Genomic DNA, 16,624 nt, shown 5'->3' on the forward strand with positions numbered 1-16,624 from the left:
AAGTGGTTTCCATTTATTGGCTCATTTAATTCTTGCAACATCCCCATGAGATGTTATTATCCTGATGAGAAAACTGAGGCCCGAAGAGGTTAAGAAGCTTACCCAAGGTGTCCCACCTGGGATTTGAACTCATGTGGGCTGGCTCTAGGGTCTGCACCTCGAGGCCTTGATAATACACATTTAGCATTTGAGTGCTTGCTCTGTGCTTCCCCCCCCCGCCCCCCCCTCATCGAGCATGCGCACAACCCTTGGGAGACAGCTGAGACTACTATGGGCACTTTGCAGGGTAGGAATCTCTGGGATCAGAGAGGGTAAGTAAGCTGCCCAAGTTCTCCCAGCTTGGAAGTGGCAGAGCCAGAATTCAAACCCAGGTTGGCTGTGCTCCAGAGAGCTCCTGACCCCTCCTTTTCCTCCCAGGACATGAGTTAGGATGGAAAGGAGCAAGATGGTACCTTAGGGTCACAGGTGGTGTGTTCAAAATAGAGGCCAGTGACTGCGTCTCCTTTCTAGACTGTCTAGCCGCCCCTTCCCAGCCACCTAACCTATTAGCGAACCCAGACTAGCAGCCCGTGTCACTCAGACCACCATGAGGAAGCAGGGGAAGTATGAACCAGACCATCCCATCCCACCCACCACCCACACATAAGGAGGAAACGAGAGGAAGGAGGCGGGTGCTGCAGGGATGGGTCTCCGTTAGACAAGTGGAAGAACTTCCAGGAGTGCTGGTGGTGTCTGACAAGCAAAACCAGGCTTCTCTGAAAGCAGGAGGCCTCGGCTGCCGGAAGGGCCTGGAGGGTTCCATCTGAGGCAGGCAGGCTGATGCCTTTTCGTCCCTTCTCCATGCTGAGAAAACTGATGGCCGTGCCCTTGGCGTTCTAATGTATGACTTGCCCTTTGAACCGTGGCTGCTCGGCCTTCCCATGGCTGCCTCCTCCCAGGACTGAAATGAAACCCGGGTCATGGGTTCAACCTTAGTGATGGGGGGTGCTTGGGAGAGGGGGGAGATTTATGGCTTGATCTCTGCCCTCAATAAGCCATGGTCCCCCAGAGCCACCGCGGCTGCTGCTTCCTCAGCCAAGCAAGGCCCAGGCCCAGTGCCTAGGGGCAGGCGGAGCGTGGGGCTGGGAGGTGGTGCCATGAATCTCTGACAGCCATGGGGCTCCCTGGCTCACAGATGGCCAGTGGAGGGGGCAGCCGATAGATCGCAGCTGGGCTGTTGACCTTGAGTCTTAAGCGAAGTGAAGAATAAAAGGTCATATTTATTCCATCAGAGCCACGGGAGCCGTGAAATATCGGAATGTGAATAAAGACGGTGATAAATCACTCACCACCGTTGGGGACTTGGCTGATCTGTCTTCTGGCCCCATCACCCACTGGCCAAGCTGGGGCTCAGTGTGCTCAGAGAAGGAGAGAAAATAAGAGATGGGGACTCCAGGGGACCCCAAACGGAATAGAGAATCACACAGATTCGTAGGTTCCTGGAATGTAAGATGTCCTTCACCTCAAATGTCACCGCTAAAGGAGGTTATCCCTGACCAGCCCACATGGAGCTGAGTCTGCCCACCCCACGCCCAAACCCTTTCACCTTCTCTTAATCAGCTATGCTTTTTCTTTTTCCCATAGCACACTCCACTTTCTAACATAGTACATAATTTACCAATTGTGTTAATCATTTACTGTCCACCTTCCCCCCGCCCAGAATGTCAGCTTCATGGGACAAGGACTTGTGTCCTGTGCTTACTGCTGTATCCCCTCTAGCAGCACTGGCACATAACAGGTGCTCCATAAAAATCGGATGAACAGAAGAGTCTGGAAAGACTTTAGCAATGGTCTAATCCCAACCCCTTACCAGGGAAGAGCAGAGACTCAGATTGGGGATGGGACGTGCCCCAGTCATCCAGCCTATCAGGGGTTGCAGAGCTGGGAGAAGAATCTGGGCACCCGACTCCTGGGCTCAGGTGCTGCGTAGTCCAAGCTGCTATCACACCCAACAAGGGAAGTGCTTGTTAGTCACATGCTATTAACTACCTATAGGACCTGGGAGCTATGCAGCCCAGGGTGGGGCAGGCTGGGGGCTTGCTTGCTTCCTCCTTTGATAAAAAACAAACAAACAACAACAACAAAACCTGAACAGATAGTAAATTTACTGATAACTAACTTCCTAACCCAAAGAGGGCCCAAAAATACGGGTTCCATGACTGGAAGAGGTCCGGGAATTTTCCTTCCTGGGAATTTTTAAGGGGTGGGGTGGGAGTGAAGCGAGAAGCGTTTATTAAGCTCCTTCACCCCTGTGTGACTGCCGGCGTGCTGAATCCCTCACGTGGATCACTCACTCAATTCCACCTCCCAAGCAGTGATGGGGTGTAATAACAACAGCTAACATGTATTAAGCTGTGTGCCGAGCGCTGTTCTCGGTGCTTTTAGGTATTCATTCATTTAATCTGCCCAACAACTCTCTGAAGTGGAGAGCTTCTCTTATTGTCCCCGTGTTACAAATGAGAAACTAGAGGCAAATGTGCCGTCAAATAAATGCTACTGTTCTGGGTGCTTGGGATGCATCAGTGAACAGAACACCTGGACATCCTCGTCCTCGTGGGGGAAACGGGCAACAAGCACGATACATGGGCAAAGTATAGAGGTGAGGGGAGAAAATCAGTGTTACGCAAAAAGGAACCTGCAGAGCAGGGTAAGGGGCTGGGGGAGGGGGTGGGCAAATTGCAATATTAAATAGGGTGGCCCGGCGGGCCTCACTGAGAAGGTGAGACAGGACCAAGACTTGAAGGAGGTGAGCCAAACAGAGGTCTACGGGAAGGGCATTTCAGGCAGAGGGACCAGCCGGGGCGAGGCCTCAAGGCTGGAGCATGTCTGAGGAGCAACGGGGGCTAGGGTGGCCGCAGCAGCGGGAGAGAGCGAGGGGCAGAGTCCAGGAGACGGGGCAGGGAGGTAGTGGGGCCAGACCACGAGGAGCCTTGCGGACCCCTGGAGGGTGTTTTCTCCAGGCTCTGACTCATTCAAATGCTCACCTCCTGTAAATGCTCACAGAGGCTCACAGCCTGAAGCCAACACCCTCCTCTCATCTACTCACACACCAGTGATGCTTCTACTCTGGTCAGTAGACACACACACACACACACACACACACACACACACAACACACCTACACGCATACACACCAGTCAGTGGACACACACACAGCTCCCCTGCCGGGTTTCAGCCTCCATCCCGCCTGTGTGGGTAGGAGAGGGGCAGGCCGCTCACCCGCCTTTTGCCCCCTCTGCAGCCCAGCGACACCCCTCCCAGCCTGGACCAGAAGAGGGAGGAAAGCGAACCAATTTCTGGAGCCTCAGACCCATGCACCCCAATATACAGTGCTGGAGAGACCACCAGAAAGTTACAGATGTAAGTCTGTGATTTACTCACATTAGATTTACTCACATGATTACTTCCATACTAAGATCACACACCCACAGGGCCATCCTCCAGGGACCTTGAAGCACATTTAGGGGCTCATTGTCCCCACAGGAGCTGCTGCCCCAGGCTTGGGGAGGGCAACCATACTGCTTTCAGTTGTTCCCAGTTAAAACCAGGACGATGCACCTCTAGGCCAGGCCAGCCTCACCTGAAAACTCCTGACAGATGAAGGAATTCCACAGGGAAGCTTACCTTCCCACTCAGCACAAAGTGCCAACCCCCAGGCAACCCACCATTCCCCCCAGATAGTTCACCTTCGCCACTGCCAGAGGTCCTTCTGGGAGATGGGTGGGTTGGATGGTGTTAGTATTCTCTATAAAAACTATGATGATAGATAGATAGATAGATAGATAGATAGATAGATAGATAGATAGATAGATAGATAGGTAGATAGGTATGGACAGATGATAGATGATAAAGTAGGTAAGCATTCACTAGATACATATATGGTCTATTGAGTATATATCATATGCCAGTGCTTTCCATACTTTATTTCTAATCATCATATGACTCTGCAAATTAGGTTTGCAGACTGCTTTTACAAACAAGACTGAAGTTCTGGGAAGTTAAGTACTGGGGTAAAGATTATGCAGCCCGTAAGTTATGAGTCAGGATTTAAGCCCAGAGCCCCGGTCACTCTGTTGCCAAATCCCATGTGCCCTCAGAATTGGGGACCTGGTGCCCAAACTCCCACAGCTCTTTGATGGCTGTGCCTCTCCTTCCCTCCTCCTGCTTCTCCCTTGCTCCTGTCACCCCTCTCCTGGTGATATTCTTGTGGAATTCTAGAATGTCAGAATTGGACATTGAAGCACAGAGGAGGAAAGTGACTTGCCCAAGGTCACACAGCAATTCCATGAGAGAGCCAGGGTTAGAGCCTTGTGCATCCAGCTGAACTTGAGACTATTTGGTGGGTGGGGACAGCTCTGCTCCTCCATCCACTTGACTGGATAGAGTGACCTTCCCACTGCCCAGTGAGGTCTCACTTCAGAGGTTGTTTCTCTCCTGACCTGATTCGTCCCATCCCGGCCAGCCTGCTTGTTAGAGGCGGAGGTGTTCAGGGCAGGATCAGCAGAAACACAGGCTGGAGAAGTGCTAAGCGGGCTCCTCCAGACCACCAGCTGGAAAGGGCGTCTCTCCTCGGGGTGAGGCAGCAGGCACTCTGGCGCTGCAGCTTAGCGAGCCGGAAGTCGGGCAGGCCTCTTAGTCGTGGAGTCCAGCCTCCAGGCATGCAGCTTTGGAGCAGCCCTCAGGGAGGTGCCTGTCAGTTTCTCAGTCACTCATTCATGCAGGGGTTCTGAGGGTCCCCATTATAAAACCTGACACCTCAACTTTGTGAGCACTTTACCAAGTGCATCCAAGGAGCTTGGTAGGTTTTCCCAACAATTTCCTGGTTCAAGATCCCTCAGCTAGCAGCTGTCAGGGCTAGGATTTGAACTTGATCTTCAGACACCTAATCCAAGTATCATCATGGCTGCTTTTGTTTTTCAATAAATTCTGAGGTTAATTTAAGAAACAGCACAGAGAATCACTTATTGCCAAGTTACTAAAGGTAATACTGATTACTGCTATTTTTCTAAAAATTTTTATTGGAGTATAGTTGATTTAAAATGTTGTGTTAGTTTCTACTGATGGCTTTTTATTGCACAAATATAGCCTATGCACTGTACTCAGTACTGAACAAATATCACTGTAATTAAGCTTCACAAAGATGCCATAGGATCAATACTATTAACCCATTTTGCAGGCAAGAAAACTGAGTGAGGCTCAGAGATATGAAGTGACTTACCTACATTGCACAGTCAGTAAGCTTTTTACACCGTAGCACAAACTTACCTGGGGGGTGATAAAGTTGCCTTCTTCAAGGAGCTTCTGATCTGACAGAGGGAGGGGATTAGAACTGGGGGAAAGGGCAGGGCCCCAAAACCCATCCATGAGATGACTGAGGATTTCATGTCATCTTGACTTTTTCTATCAAGGGTCATCACTGATGTCACCATTGTCATTCAAACAAAACCTTGTGTTTGCTGTTCCCTGATTTATTGCCAGGAGTCATGCCAAATGTTTGACACACTTTACCTCATTTAATCCTGACACTATTCCTACAAAGTAGGTACTAGCATTCTATGTAACTAAGACAGAGAGGGTTAGATAATCTGCCTCAGGTCACACAACTAGTCAGTCAGTGGCAGAGTGAGATTTGAACCCAGATCCAGCTGACAGCGCAGCGGATGCTGGGAACCACCATGCTTTATCTTCTGCAACCTCTTTGCATGCATTTGGTATGTGCCAAGTTCTGCTCTGGAGCTGCCTTGTTCTTCAACAACAGGACAGATGTAAAAGAACAAGCAGAAGGCCAGGGGGCCACTCTGCCCCACCCTATGCCCTCCCCAGACCTGACCGGGCCAACCAAGCCTGGCAACAACAGAACCACAAGGTCCCTGCCGGTGGTGACTGCACCTGAGTGTGCATCAGCCACACTGAAGTGACAAATGACACCAACAAACTCTCCTCTTCCTGCCCACCTGGCAGCCTTTGCTTTGTGATAGCACCTTTTTGGCCACTTTGTTATTGTGCTAAAATACACATAACATAAAATTTACCATTTTAACCATTTTTAAGTGTACAGTGCAGGGGCCATAAGTATATTCACATTTGTGTGCAACCATCACCACCATCCATCTTCACAACTTTTTCATCATCGCAGACTGAAACTCTGTACCTATCCGATACTAACTCCTCATTTCCTCCTCCCCCTGGCAAACACTCTTCTACTTTCAGTCTATGAATTTGACCCCTCTGGTACCTCATATAAGGGGAAACACACAATATTTGTCCTTTTGTTTCGGGCTTATTTCATTTAGCATAATGTCCTCAAGATTCATCCAAGCTGTAGCATGTGTCAGAATTTCATAAAAGTATGGAATGCTTCACGAATTTGCATGTCATCCTTGTGCAAGGACCATAGTAATCTCTTCTACATCATTCCAATTTGAGTACATGTGCAGCTGAAGTGAGCACCATCATAGCAGTTTTAAGGAGTTGGTGCCACAGGTGACTTTGCCCCTGCGTGGTGCCCCTGGGAAATTATGGATCTGCTAACTGGGCAGAGTTGTCTCATCAGGTACATCACTGGGTGGCACCGACTTGGCGTCTGCCGGTTGTTCTAGTGCGTTCGGAGGCGGCTGGTGGGCAATCTTCATTTTGTTCACTCCTGTGTTTACAACGAGGTATAATTGGTCTGACACCTGCATTTCTTCTGTAAGTGATGAATCGTTATTGAGCAAGCTTTTCTCAGCTCCTTGAGGAGATAAATGGCAACGATTGTGGCCATCGTCGTCATCACTGGAGTACTGAATGGCCCTGGGAAGGGAGAGGAGAGGGCAATCATGTTTTCCCCAGAGCACTTAATGTCTCGCATTCAGCACAGGAGGTTGGGACCGCTAGTCCCATTTCACACATGAGCAAATTGGGTTCAGAGTGAGGAAAAACTGACCCCGAGTCACACCGTTGGTCAGGGGCAGAACCAGCCTTCGAAGAGAGATTTCTGTCAGATCCCAAAGCCCACATTTTTTTTTTTTTTTCCTGTGATGTGCCCACCCAGTCCTTGGGGGTTGAGAGCTAAGGACAATTAGAGGCAGGAAAAAGTTCCACATCCATAGAAACTTGGATGAGGAGAAACAGAGAGAGAGATAAAGATATACAGAGAGAGAAAAAGGCCTGATGTGGGGAGGGGACCTCGCCTGGGTCGGCTCAGCCTACAATGGTAGAAACGATGCTTTAGGGGACAGAATGGGAGCAACGTGGCTTAACTGCAGCCCTGGGGAAATCACAGGGTGTTTCCATTAGCCACCTGGTCAGTGTGAGCCACCGAGGCGATGCAGCTTCCAGAAAGTCCCGTGTTGTCTTGGGTGGGGGGCCTCAGGAGAAGCAGGATGTCTGGTTGGGGGAACGTGACTCTGTTCTCTGGTTCAGACCCCGCCCACCGCCCCCATACACACAGAGGAGGGCCAAAGACAGATTGGCGTGTGATCAGTGAGGAGCAGCTGCGAGGCAAGCTGGAAAGCGTGTCCCGAAAAGATGGTGGGAAGGAATGGAAATGTTCACTCTGGAGAAGTGGAAACTCAAGGTGGGGTGAGAGAGCTGGTGCACAATTTGGGAAGCGCTGAAATGTGTTCAAGAAAGAAACACCCTGTCCCGGGTGTCTCTGTGGGGTTGAGTTGGGGCCGGTGGGACCAAGCAGCAGCTGTCAGACCATAGCAACGTGAGCAGGGATTCTGAGCAGCTCGGAGATGCGCGAAGCTGGGGGATGGGGGGCTGCCTGGCGTGTCCCTGGAAGTGTGTGAGTGGAGCGCTGACAGCCAGGGGGTCGATGGGCCCCCTCAACCCGGCTTTCCTGTGGTCTGTGAGTGGAGATGGCACAGGGAGAACTAGAAAGAGCCGGCATCATCTTGGTGGGTCAGCCAGAGAAGTGCTAGGCTGGAGGGCAGGCTGGGGCCAGCAGCAGAGACAGACCGCCAGAGCTCAGCTGGCTAGCCCCTGAGCTGGGCTGTGTACCTGCCTCACTAGCCAGTATTTAACCTAACCTCAGGCTGCTGGATTCATCTCCGTCCTTGTTGGGGCCAGATGACTCCTTCAGTCAAAATCACTACATATGCTAAGCTCACGATGGACCAGGCATGGTTTAAATTACAGGCACTGACTCATTTCGTCCTCAGAGCAACTCTGTGAGGGAAGCCCTATCATCTGTCCCCCTTTACAGAGAGGTTAAGTGGCTTGCCCAAGGTCACACAGCCGGTAAGTGATGGCACTGGGCTTTGGACCCTGGTGGTCCAGTCCCAGGCTCACGCTCTCACTCCCGGCTTTATCCCCTTGATGAAGGAGCACCATGGAATAGGATGGAACTTCCTCCGTGATACTGTCATCCCAGCCAAACATGGGGGCTGGCGATTTCCCAAACCCTTGCCAGGCAACTTGATCTGTCACATTTCCCGAGTCAGGGAGCAAAGGCAGGGCCTCCCCAGGTCAGATCCTCATCTGTCACCAGGTATGCCCTTACTCTGGGGAGATGAGTGAAGAGGCAGCCTGCTGGGGCTTGGCTCACTTTGGTTGAATTTCCAGTAATCCCTTCATTCACTCAGCCAGGGCTGGACTAACATTGTCACCACATTTCTTCTGGAAAAGACTTTTGGAGTCACACGCAGGGGGGAACATGTCCTGCTGCTGTGAGTGTTGAAGCCACGATGTCTCCTATCAGCCCAGCCAGGATCCAGGTGCTGCTCACGTCTCCCAGGATCTAGCTTGCATGAGATTTGCCAGCCACAAACCCTCGAGGCCTGGATTTCCACTATCAGAGATACATTACTTCTAGTTCAGCATCACCCACCCTTTATATAACAAACCCTCCAGTGGAGTTTACTGTGTGCCAGACACTGACCCGGGCTCCTTATGAGTCATGACTCATTCAAACCTCATAATAACCCTATAGAGCAGAGATTATAAATGCCCCATTTTTTCCAGAAATAGGATATTTCTAGGAAACTAAGGCACAGACAGGTAAAGGAATGGCCCACAGTAAGTGATTACTGCTAGGAAGAGGCAGAACCAGCGTTTGACCCCAGCAGTCTAGCTCGAGACTCTGTGCTCCTCACCACTGCCCTCTGCCGCCTCTCTTTCTAATGGTCACTGTTCCTGAGAGGGGTGACATTCATCATGGTGATTGGAATTATCAGGGAGTTTTCTTAATAGAGACTTACACAACAGAAGTACAAGGGTAACTAGTAGATGGGAAGTGGAAAAGCAGGAACAGGGTATAGCAACGGAGGACCAGAGGGGCCCAAAGCCTCAGTTTGGCCCAGGGCTGGCCCAGCATGTGGACCGTGGGTAAAGGGAGGTGGTACTGCCGCAGGACAGAGTCTTGGGAAGGGTCTGGACCACAGGCTGAGTGGGAGGTGGAGAGTCAGAGCACTCCTGGGGGGCAGACGAGCTTGAGTCAGGCCTGGGGGAGCCCCAGAGAGACCCCACTGAACTTGGAGGCCCCAGGAATCGAGGGAAACTGGAAGAACCAAAAAGAAGGGATGAAGCTGTCCAGCGTCATGGAGAGAACGCCTGGGGAGACAGAGAGCGCAGAGGCCCGGACTGAAGCCTTCAAGACCAATTGTCCTGGTGCGGGAGCTGTCCCTGAGCTGGACAAGCCTCCCCGGCCTGGCCCATCTGTTTGGGGCGCCAGGACTCACATAGGAAATGGCAGGATTCCTACCACCTGCCAGAGGGCATAACAAGAGCCCCGGCCAGTAGAACTCTGAGATGGTGGGCTGCCCCCAAGCTGCGCTGTCAAGTGTGGCAGCCGCTGGCCACATGTGACTACTGAGCCCTTGAAGTGTGCCTAACGTGACTGAGGAACTGAGTTTTTAATTTCATTTAAATTTAATTAGTTTGAAGTTCAATTTAAAAGGCCACGTATGGCTACTGTATTGGACAGTGCCGATACAGAACGATTCATTTCATTCACCTGCCCTACAGACTGTTTTTGAGGGCCTACTATGTGCCGAGTGTTGTTCTAGAGGCTGGGGAGACATCAGGGAACAAAGCAGACAAAAAAGCCTGCTCTTAGGAGTGGAAGGAGAGAGAGAGAGAATTAACAGGAGGCCTGGTAAATAAGCAAATGATAGTGTCTGTCAGGCAATAAAAGTGTAATGGGAAGAGATGGAGCATAGTAAGGGGCTGGGGGGGGGGGGTCAAGGTAAAGATGGGGGAAGCCCTCAATGTTAAACGGGACGGTCAGAGGAGGTGACATTGGAGCAGAATTGAAAGAGGTGAGGCAGAGAGCATATGGACATCTGGAGAAAGAGCATCCCGGCAAGGGCAACAGGTGGTGCAAAGGCCCTGTGGCAGGAGCACCCTTGGTCCTGAGGAACAGCAGGGAGGCCAGGTGACTGGTGCAGAGTTAGCAGGGTAAGTAGGAGGAGAGGAACTCGGAGGGGTGAGAGGCAGGTCACAGGGGGTCTTGGGGGCCACGTCAGGACTTTGACTACATGAGACAGGCCTCACTGGGGTCATTGAGCAGAGGAAGGGCTTGATCTGATCTGGGTTTTAACAGGATCCCTCTGGCTGCTTGTAGAGGAGAGGTGGGGGGAGGGGAGCAAGAGAGTTCATCCAGAGGCCAATGCAACCAAGAGTTTTGATCCCCACCCTGCCTGCTGTTCTGAGGGCTGTGGGAATGGATATTGGTGTTCTCTGCCTCAGAATCTCAGTCATGTTGAATGTGCCTCCTTTACTTGCCGACGGGGCAAAGTCATTGCCAATAAGACAGAGTGTCTCAGGGCACCCAGGGGAGCCCCATATTCTCAGGAGGGGCACAGGCAGTAGGGCAGCGACAGAGCCTGGCCCCCGGCCCCTGGCCTGTCTCAGAAGTTAATGGGAGGCTCCTGATTCTTGGAGCCCTCACTGAGTCACGCCAGCTCTATGGTAATCCTGCTCTGAAGAACAGCCATGGGCCTTCCCCTGTTATCACTCAGGGCCGTGCATTCAGGGAAGGCCAGCATCTGGCACCAAAACCAGAAGAGGGGATTCTACCACTTGTACTATTTCCAGTACTTCTAACGGCTCTCTGATCCTGAGACTAGAAACAACAAATATAAAACAGATCCATAGCACTCTGTCCCACTGAGTTTGAACACAGCCTCAGAATCCTTCTCAAAACTGGCACCCAGCAAATCCTCAGAGTTGGCACACAAGACACAATGTGTTTGCAAGGCCTCTAGGACCTGGCTCCTGGCTACTACCTTGGTGACTTCATTTCCTACCACTCTCCCTTTCCCTCACTCTGTTTCTGTCATACCGGCCTCCTCATGGCTCCTGCCTCAGGGCCATTGCACTGGCAGCTCCCTCTGTGGGAAAACTGCCCACAGACATCCACATAGCTCCCTCACTTCCTTCAGATCTCCCATGAGCATTCAGAAGTAGCAAAACAACCCTCATGGGACTCTCATCTCTACCCCTAATTAGCTATAGGGGGTAATTCAGTTAATACCTGTCTCTAAAATGGGGAGCATAATTCCGAAAGGTACTTCCCAGGGTTATCAAGAGCATTTATTGAAATAATGTGACAGTGCTGGCTTCAAATCTTGGCTAGGCACAAACATTCTCTCTATGAGACCTTGGGCAAATCACTTAACTTCTCTGAGCCTTGATTTCTTCTTCTGTAAAATGGGGATAATAATAGTACCTCCCTCGTAGAGTTGCTGTGAGGATTAAATTAGTTAATACAGGTAGAGTACTCAGAACACTGCTTGACATATAGTGTGTTCAATAAATATTAGCTGCCTTTGTAGTAATATGTTTCTGGTTTTGATTTTTAATTGCTGTCACATAGTTACCCTGACTCTAAGACTTGCTTCCTGCTACGATCTGATTCTGCTCAATTCAGTTCAAGGTAATACAGTGTAGGGAAGACCACGCTTGGTGGCCTGGCAGCCCTGGCTAACAACGGTGGCTCAGCCGCCTTCCAGCTGTGTGACCTTGAGCAGGTGACCGATCTGCCTGAGCCTCAGTTTCTTCATCTGTAGTGTGGGGATAATTATTCCTACCTCATAGAGTCCGTGTGCAGAATCAGAGACACAGCCTGACAAGTCCCGGGCTTATAGTACGTACTCAATGAATCGTATGCCAGATAGACCCAGCCACGTCTCCTCTGCTCCCTTGCAGTTGTGCAGGAAAGCAAACAGGCCCCTTTGGGGCTGGCAGGTAGAGGGAGAGGCTGGGGAGCCAGGCTGCTTGCCTTGGTTTAATGAGTCCCTTTCATGTGCCCTGAGATGTCATGGCCGGCCAGAGAGGTTGGCAGGCTGGTGATTCTGTGAAGAGCCAGTAATGAGGGTGCAGAGCGGGGGAAGTGGAGTGAGGGCAGCTTGACATGGTGTCTCCAAATTAGTGCTGGGGCTCAGCAGGCAGCCGGTGCATCATCGATGGGGGAGGGGAGGAGGAGAGCACCTAAAAGTGGTGATGCTGGGAGCTGAGGGGGATGGAGGCTGGAGGTAAAAGAGGTGGCGTTTGCTGACGGTTCCAGGAAGACAAGAATCGCATTTCTTGGGTAGACACCAGCACCGACTTCCTCTTACACAAAGACACACGCACCTCTTCAGTCACCCCCACACACACTCACGCCCTCTTTTTCTCTGTCACACCTGCACATAACAGACTTCTCAAGTTCACCTCATCCTATCTGCAGGGGCCTGGATTAGCCAGGAGAGGCCAACTACCACAGCAAATGGATGCAAATGCGTAAAGGCCCAAACACGGCAGAATTCGATTTCTCGCTCTCCTGAGAGTCCAGGGCGGTTTACCGGCTTAATCAGGAGGCCTTCCTCACGTGGAGACTCAGGCGCCCGGTCTCCAGCATCCCTCGGGTGGGCCTTGTTGTCATCTGCCTGGCCAAGGCTGGTCACTGCACCCAGGGTCCAGCCAGCAGAGGGGAAGGAGAGTCGGGCAAGTACTCCCGCTCTTGTAAGGCCTGGGGCAGAGGTGCACACACTGCTGCCACCATATTCCATTGGCCAGAACTTGCCACCTGGACACCACTAAGTGCACAGTTGGCTGGGGAATGCGGTCTGGACTGAGCCCACGAAAGGGGGACAGTAGACTTCGGTGGTCAGCTCATAGGCTTTGCCCTGAGGCCCAGGTGGAGACTCTAAGAACCTCTCCCATCTCCGTTCCCAGATGCCCCAAATAGTAGCTTTAATGGCAGCAGTTAGGAAAGAGCAAACTTGGTCTGCAAGTGTCTCTGGGAAAGGTTACATGGGATGTCCCCTCAGAAGTGTTAGGGGACATGTGGAGCCTCTGGGGGGCTGGGTGGAAGAGGGACAGAGCAGTGACCAGCATTGTCTGGAACTAGAACCTTTGTGTACTATATACAAGTGAACACCTATACACACACACACACGCACACACACACATGCTCACAAATACCCACGCAGCTGGCTCTCAAATGATAGACACACAGACATGCCCCCCACACATCGTTTCACACATATGCACGCACATTCATCTGCACTCACACACCCCAACACGTATCTACATGCAAGTCCATAAAGATTGTCAGGGGTGTGCTTCAGAGATGTAGAAAACGCCTCTCCCGAGAGATCCTAAGGACCAGGCAGTGTCTAAAGGTCACCAGCTATCGTATTTAACTAAGAATCCCTCACATTTGTACAGGCCTTAATATTTAACAAAGCAGTCTTTCATTCACTGCTCAACTATAGGGTAAATATTTACTCAGCAGTGACGCAAGGCCAGATATGATGATAGGCAACAGAGATGCAAAGGTGAAGACACAGCCCATGTCCTCCGGGGAGACACAGGCATCCACTGAGAAGGGCTCTAGCAGAGGAAGGCAGGGGGGCTGTGGGAGCAGAGGGCAGAGGTTGGGTCAGAGGTGACATTGAGTCAGGCCTCGAAGGATGAGGTCACCAGGTGGAGAAAGATAAGTGGTTTCTAGGAAGAGGGGCTGCTCTACGCAAAGGCGTAAGGTGGTAGATTTGGGGAGTGATGAGTGATTCCGAGAAGGTGGCAAAGTGCTTCCTCCAGCTGGGGTTCTACTAGATAAGATGTACTACTGCTGGCATCAAGTAATGATAGTTTTTTTCGCAAAGTGCAAGGAAAAAATAAGTTCTTCCTTCTTGTCGTGTAAATTATATGTCCTTGTGTCACCTAGGATTCAGTAAGGAGAAAAAAAAACAAAGAACACTCTAGATAGAAGAGGGAATTCACTACTGGGGTTGGGTTACAGGTGATGGGATTGTTGAGGGGTCAGCATCACAGAGATTAGCTGCAGCAGGAAGCCACTGCCACCACCCACCCCGCCCAAGGATGGAGGTACATGGAGGAGATGGTCTGATCGGAGCCTAAGAGCCAGGTCTCTCTGGCAGGAGGTAGAGCCCCTGGAGCTGGGATCACAGAGGAGGCTCAGGAGGTGAGAGGGAGACACCACTTAAAGCAGAAAAGGGAAGAAATACCTGGCTTCTCCCCTCCTCCCACCCTCCAGTCTTCCTCTGGGGCCTCCAGTGGCCAGCTCTACCTGGGAGGCAAAGGAGCCTGGGAACAGGCAAGGGAGCCTGGGAACAGGCAAGGGAGCCTGGGAAATGTAGTTCCTCGGTGTCCATGGGAGGGCAGGTGAAAGGGTAGACAGACCTGAGAGCCAAGAGCAGAATAACCAGTATGCTCCCGTGTGATTTCTTCTTAAACCTCTGCTATGAGCTGTAGAAATCAGCTGTAGATTTGTTTGCTGGTGTTAAACTGTTAGTAGTAGGAATAGTGGGGTCTGCGTCCCAGGATAAGCTGTCTAAACACTGAGATGACTTCTGGGCTCGGAGTCCGTCTCCTGTGTCCTGGGATTGTGGTGAAGTTTAAATGCAATATCGAATGTGGAAACCCTTGTCACATACCAAGTGTTCAATAAAGCAGCCAGCCCGCCCCCTCCTCCATGGATATGCTCTTCCATCGCTCACGACCCAGAGAGGTGGCAGAGCAAGGTGGGTCAGAGTGGACAGGAGCCGGACTGCCTGGGATTGAATGCCAGCTCTGCCATGTTACATCTGCTTAATACCTCTGCAGAGCAAGGGTCACGACAGTGGCTGCTTCAGAGAGTTGCCGTAGGGCGAAGTGAGTTGATAGAAGTAGGACACCGAAAACAGAGCCTGGCACACACTTGCCATTAAGTGTTTGCTCTACTATTGTCACCGTTCTGGGTGTGCACAGCTCCTTCACATCACTTCCCTGAGGGGGGAGGAAGTGGGCCCGTGAAGCCCTGGGCTCTGCACAGCAGTTGGCCCAGCAGAACTGAGGTCCTGCTGGTGGAGGAGCGTGAGCCTTAGTGGGCTCTGAATATTGCTCCAGGGAAGGGCGTGGCTGACCTGCCACAGGCCCCGGGGCGGAGGGTGCAGTTTTCACTGAGATGAGGAAAAACATCCGAGTTTGTGGAAAGGCATAAGACTAGACTGTGGATCTAGAAGCTAGTGTTAAAGCCCCAACTGCCTCATCTTGGCAGTCCCAGCTGTGTGACCTGAGGCAAATCACTTAGCCTCTCTGAGCCTTGGCCATTCCTCCTCTGTGACATGAGGACACAGCATTACCATGATGCCCAGGTGAGACAGATAGACCTAAAGGGCTGGCTTGCAGGGCGCATGCTGCATCTGGGCCCCGACCTCCTCCACCCGCCTCTTCTGCCCCATGCACTGTAGCTATGGGTTGGGGATGGGGACGGGGGCAGAGGACTCAATTTCTTCCATGTGGCTTCCCCAGCAGCTGTGCGGGCCAAGAGTGAGGAGGGAGGCAGCAGCCTCCAGGGCTGCCCACTGACGGGTTGTCAATACCTGCCTGTCAGTCCCAGTCTCCGTGTGCGGTTCCCAGGTGGAAGTGTTCAGGCTCCAGTATTTCATATTTGAGATCTCAATTAAGCTGCCTGGCTCTGGGTATGAGGGATTGACAGGCATGGATGGCGCCCTGGATTAGTAGGGGACAGGAAAATGGAGGGCTCTTTGAGAGTGGAGGGCGATGGGGAAGGCTGCAGAGAGAGATGTGGCACCTTCAGGCCGAGGTATTTCTGCAGGAGTGTTTATGGGGTGAGACAGGTGTCATTTCTAGGGACCCCCACCAGAAGGCATGATACTTGCACAAAGGCCTTAGAGATCACGGTTTGCATCCACGCTTCCTGAAGGTCCAGGCAGAAGGGTCCCAGGCTATGGTGGACGGGCCCCAGTGGGGGGAGACTGCTGCCCCCTCAGACCCTCCCTTAAGGTGAGAGACCAGTCAAGGCCTCCCCGACCAGTGATACCCTTTCCCAGGTGTCTTTGGATGCGCCTGGCCTGCTGTGGCAGTGATGGAGGACCCGTCCCCTCCCTCTGAGAAACAGTTGCCCACCATTCTTCAACATTGCACCGTGCCCTTCCCCTCCAAGCAACACCCCCACTTCCCACCTCCAGTTTTCTTCTGCTTAGACCCCAGTCTGCACCAGCGAGCGTTCTCCCTCCCGAGGCATGAGAAAGCCATGTGGAGATGAGGATGGAGTTGGTCCCTGAGGGCAGGACCTTGTCTGTGACTCAGTACAGCGCCAGGCTCAGAACAAGGCTCAGTCAATGCTGAGGAATCTCCCAGGACAGACAAG

At 51.9% G+C, this 16,624-nt stretch overlaps 1 protein-coding gene across 2 annotated transcripts in view; it reads left to right on the top strand.

Moving 5' to 3' along the window:
* The window catches only part of LRFN2 (leucine rich repeat and fibronectin type III domain containing 2), a 192,250-nt gene that overhangs the window by 159,580 nt on the left and 16,046 nt on the right, over positions 1-16,624 (top strand). The window lies entirely within an intron of this gene.

This window comes from Balaenoptera physalus, assembly GCF_965194825.1.
Source record: "Balaenoptera physalus genome assembly, chromosome: 11".
In the NCBI taxonomy this organism is placed as follows: Eukaryota; Metazoa; Chordata; class Mammalia; order Artiodactyla; family Balaenopteridae; genus Balaenoptera; species Balaenoptera physalus.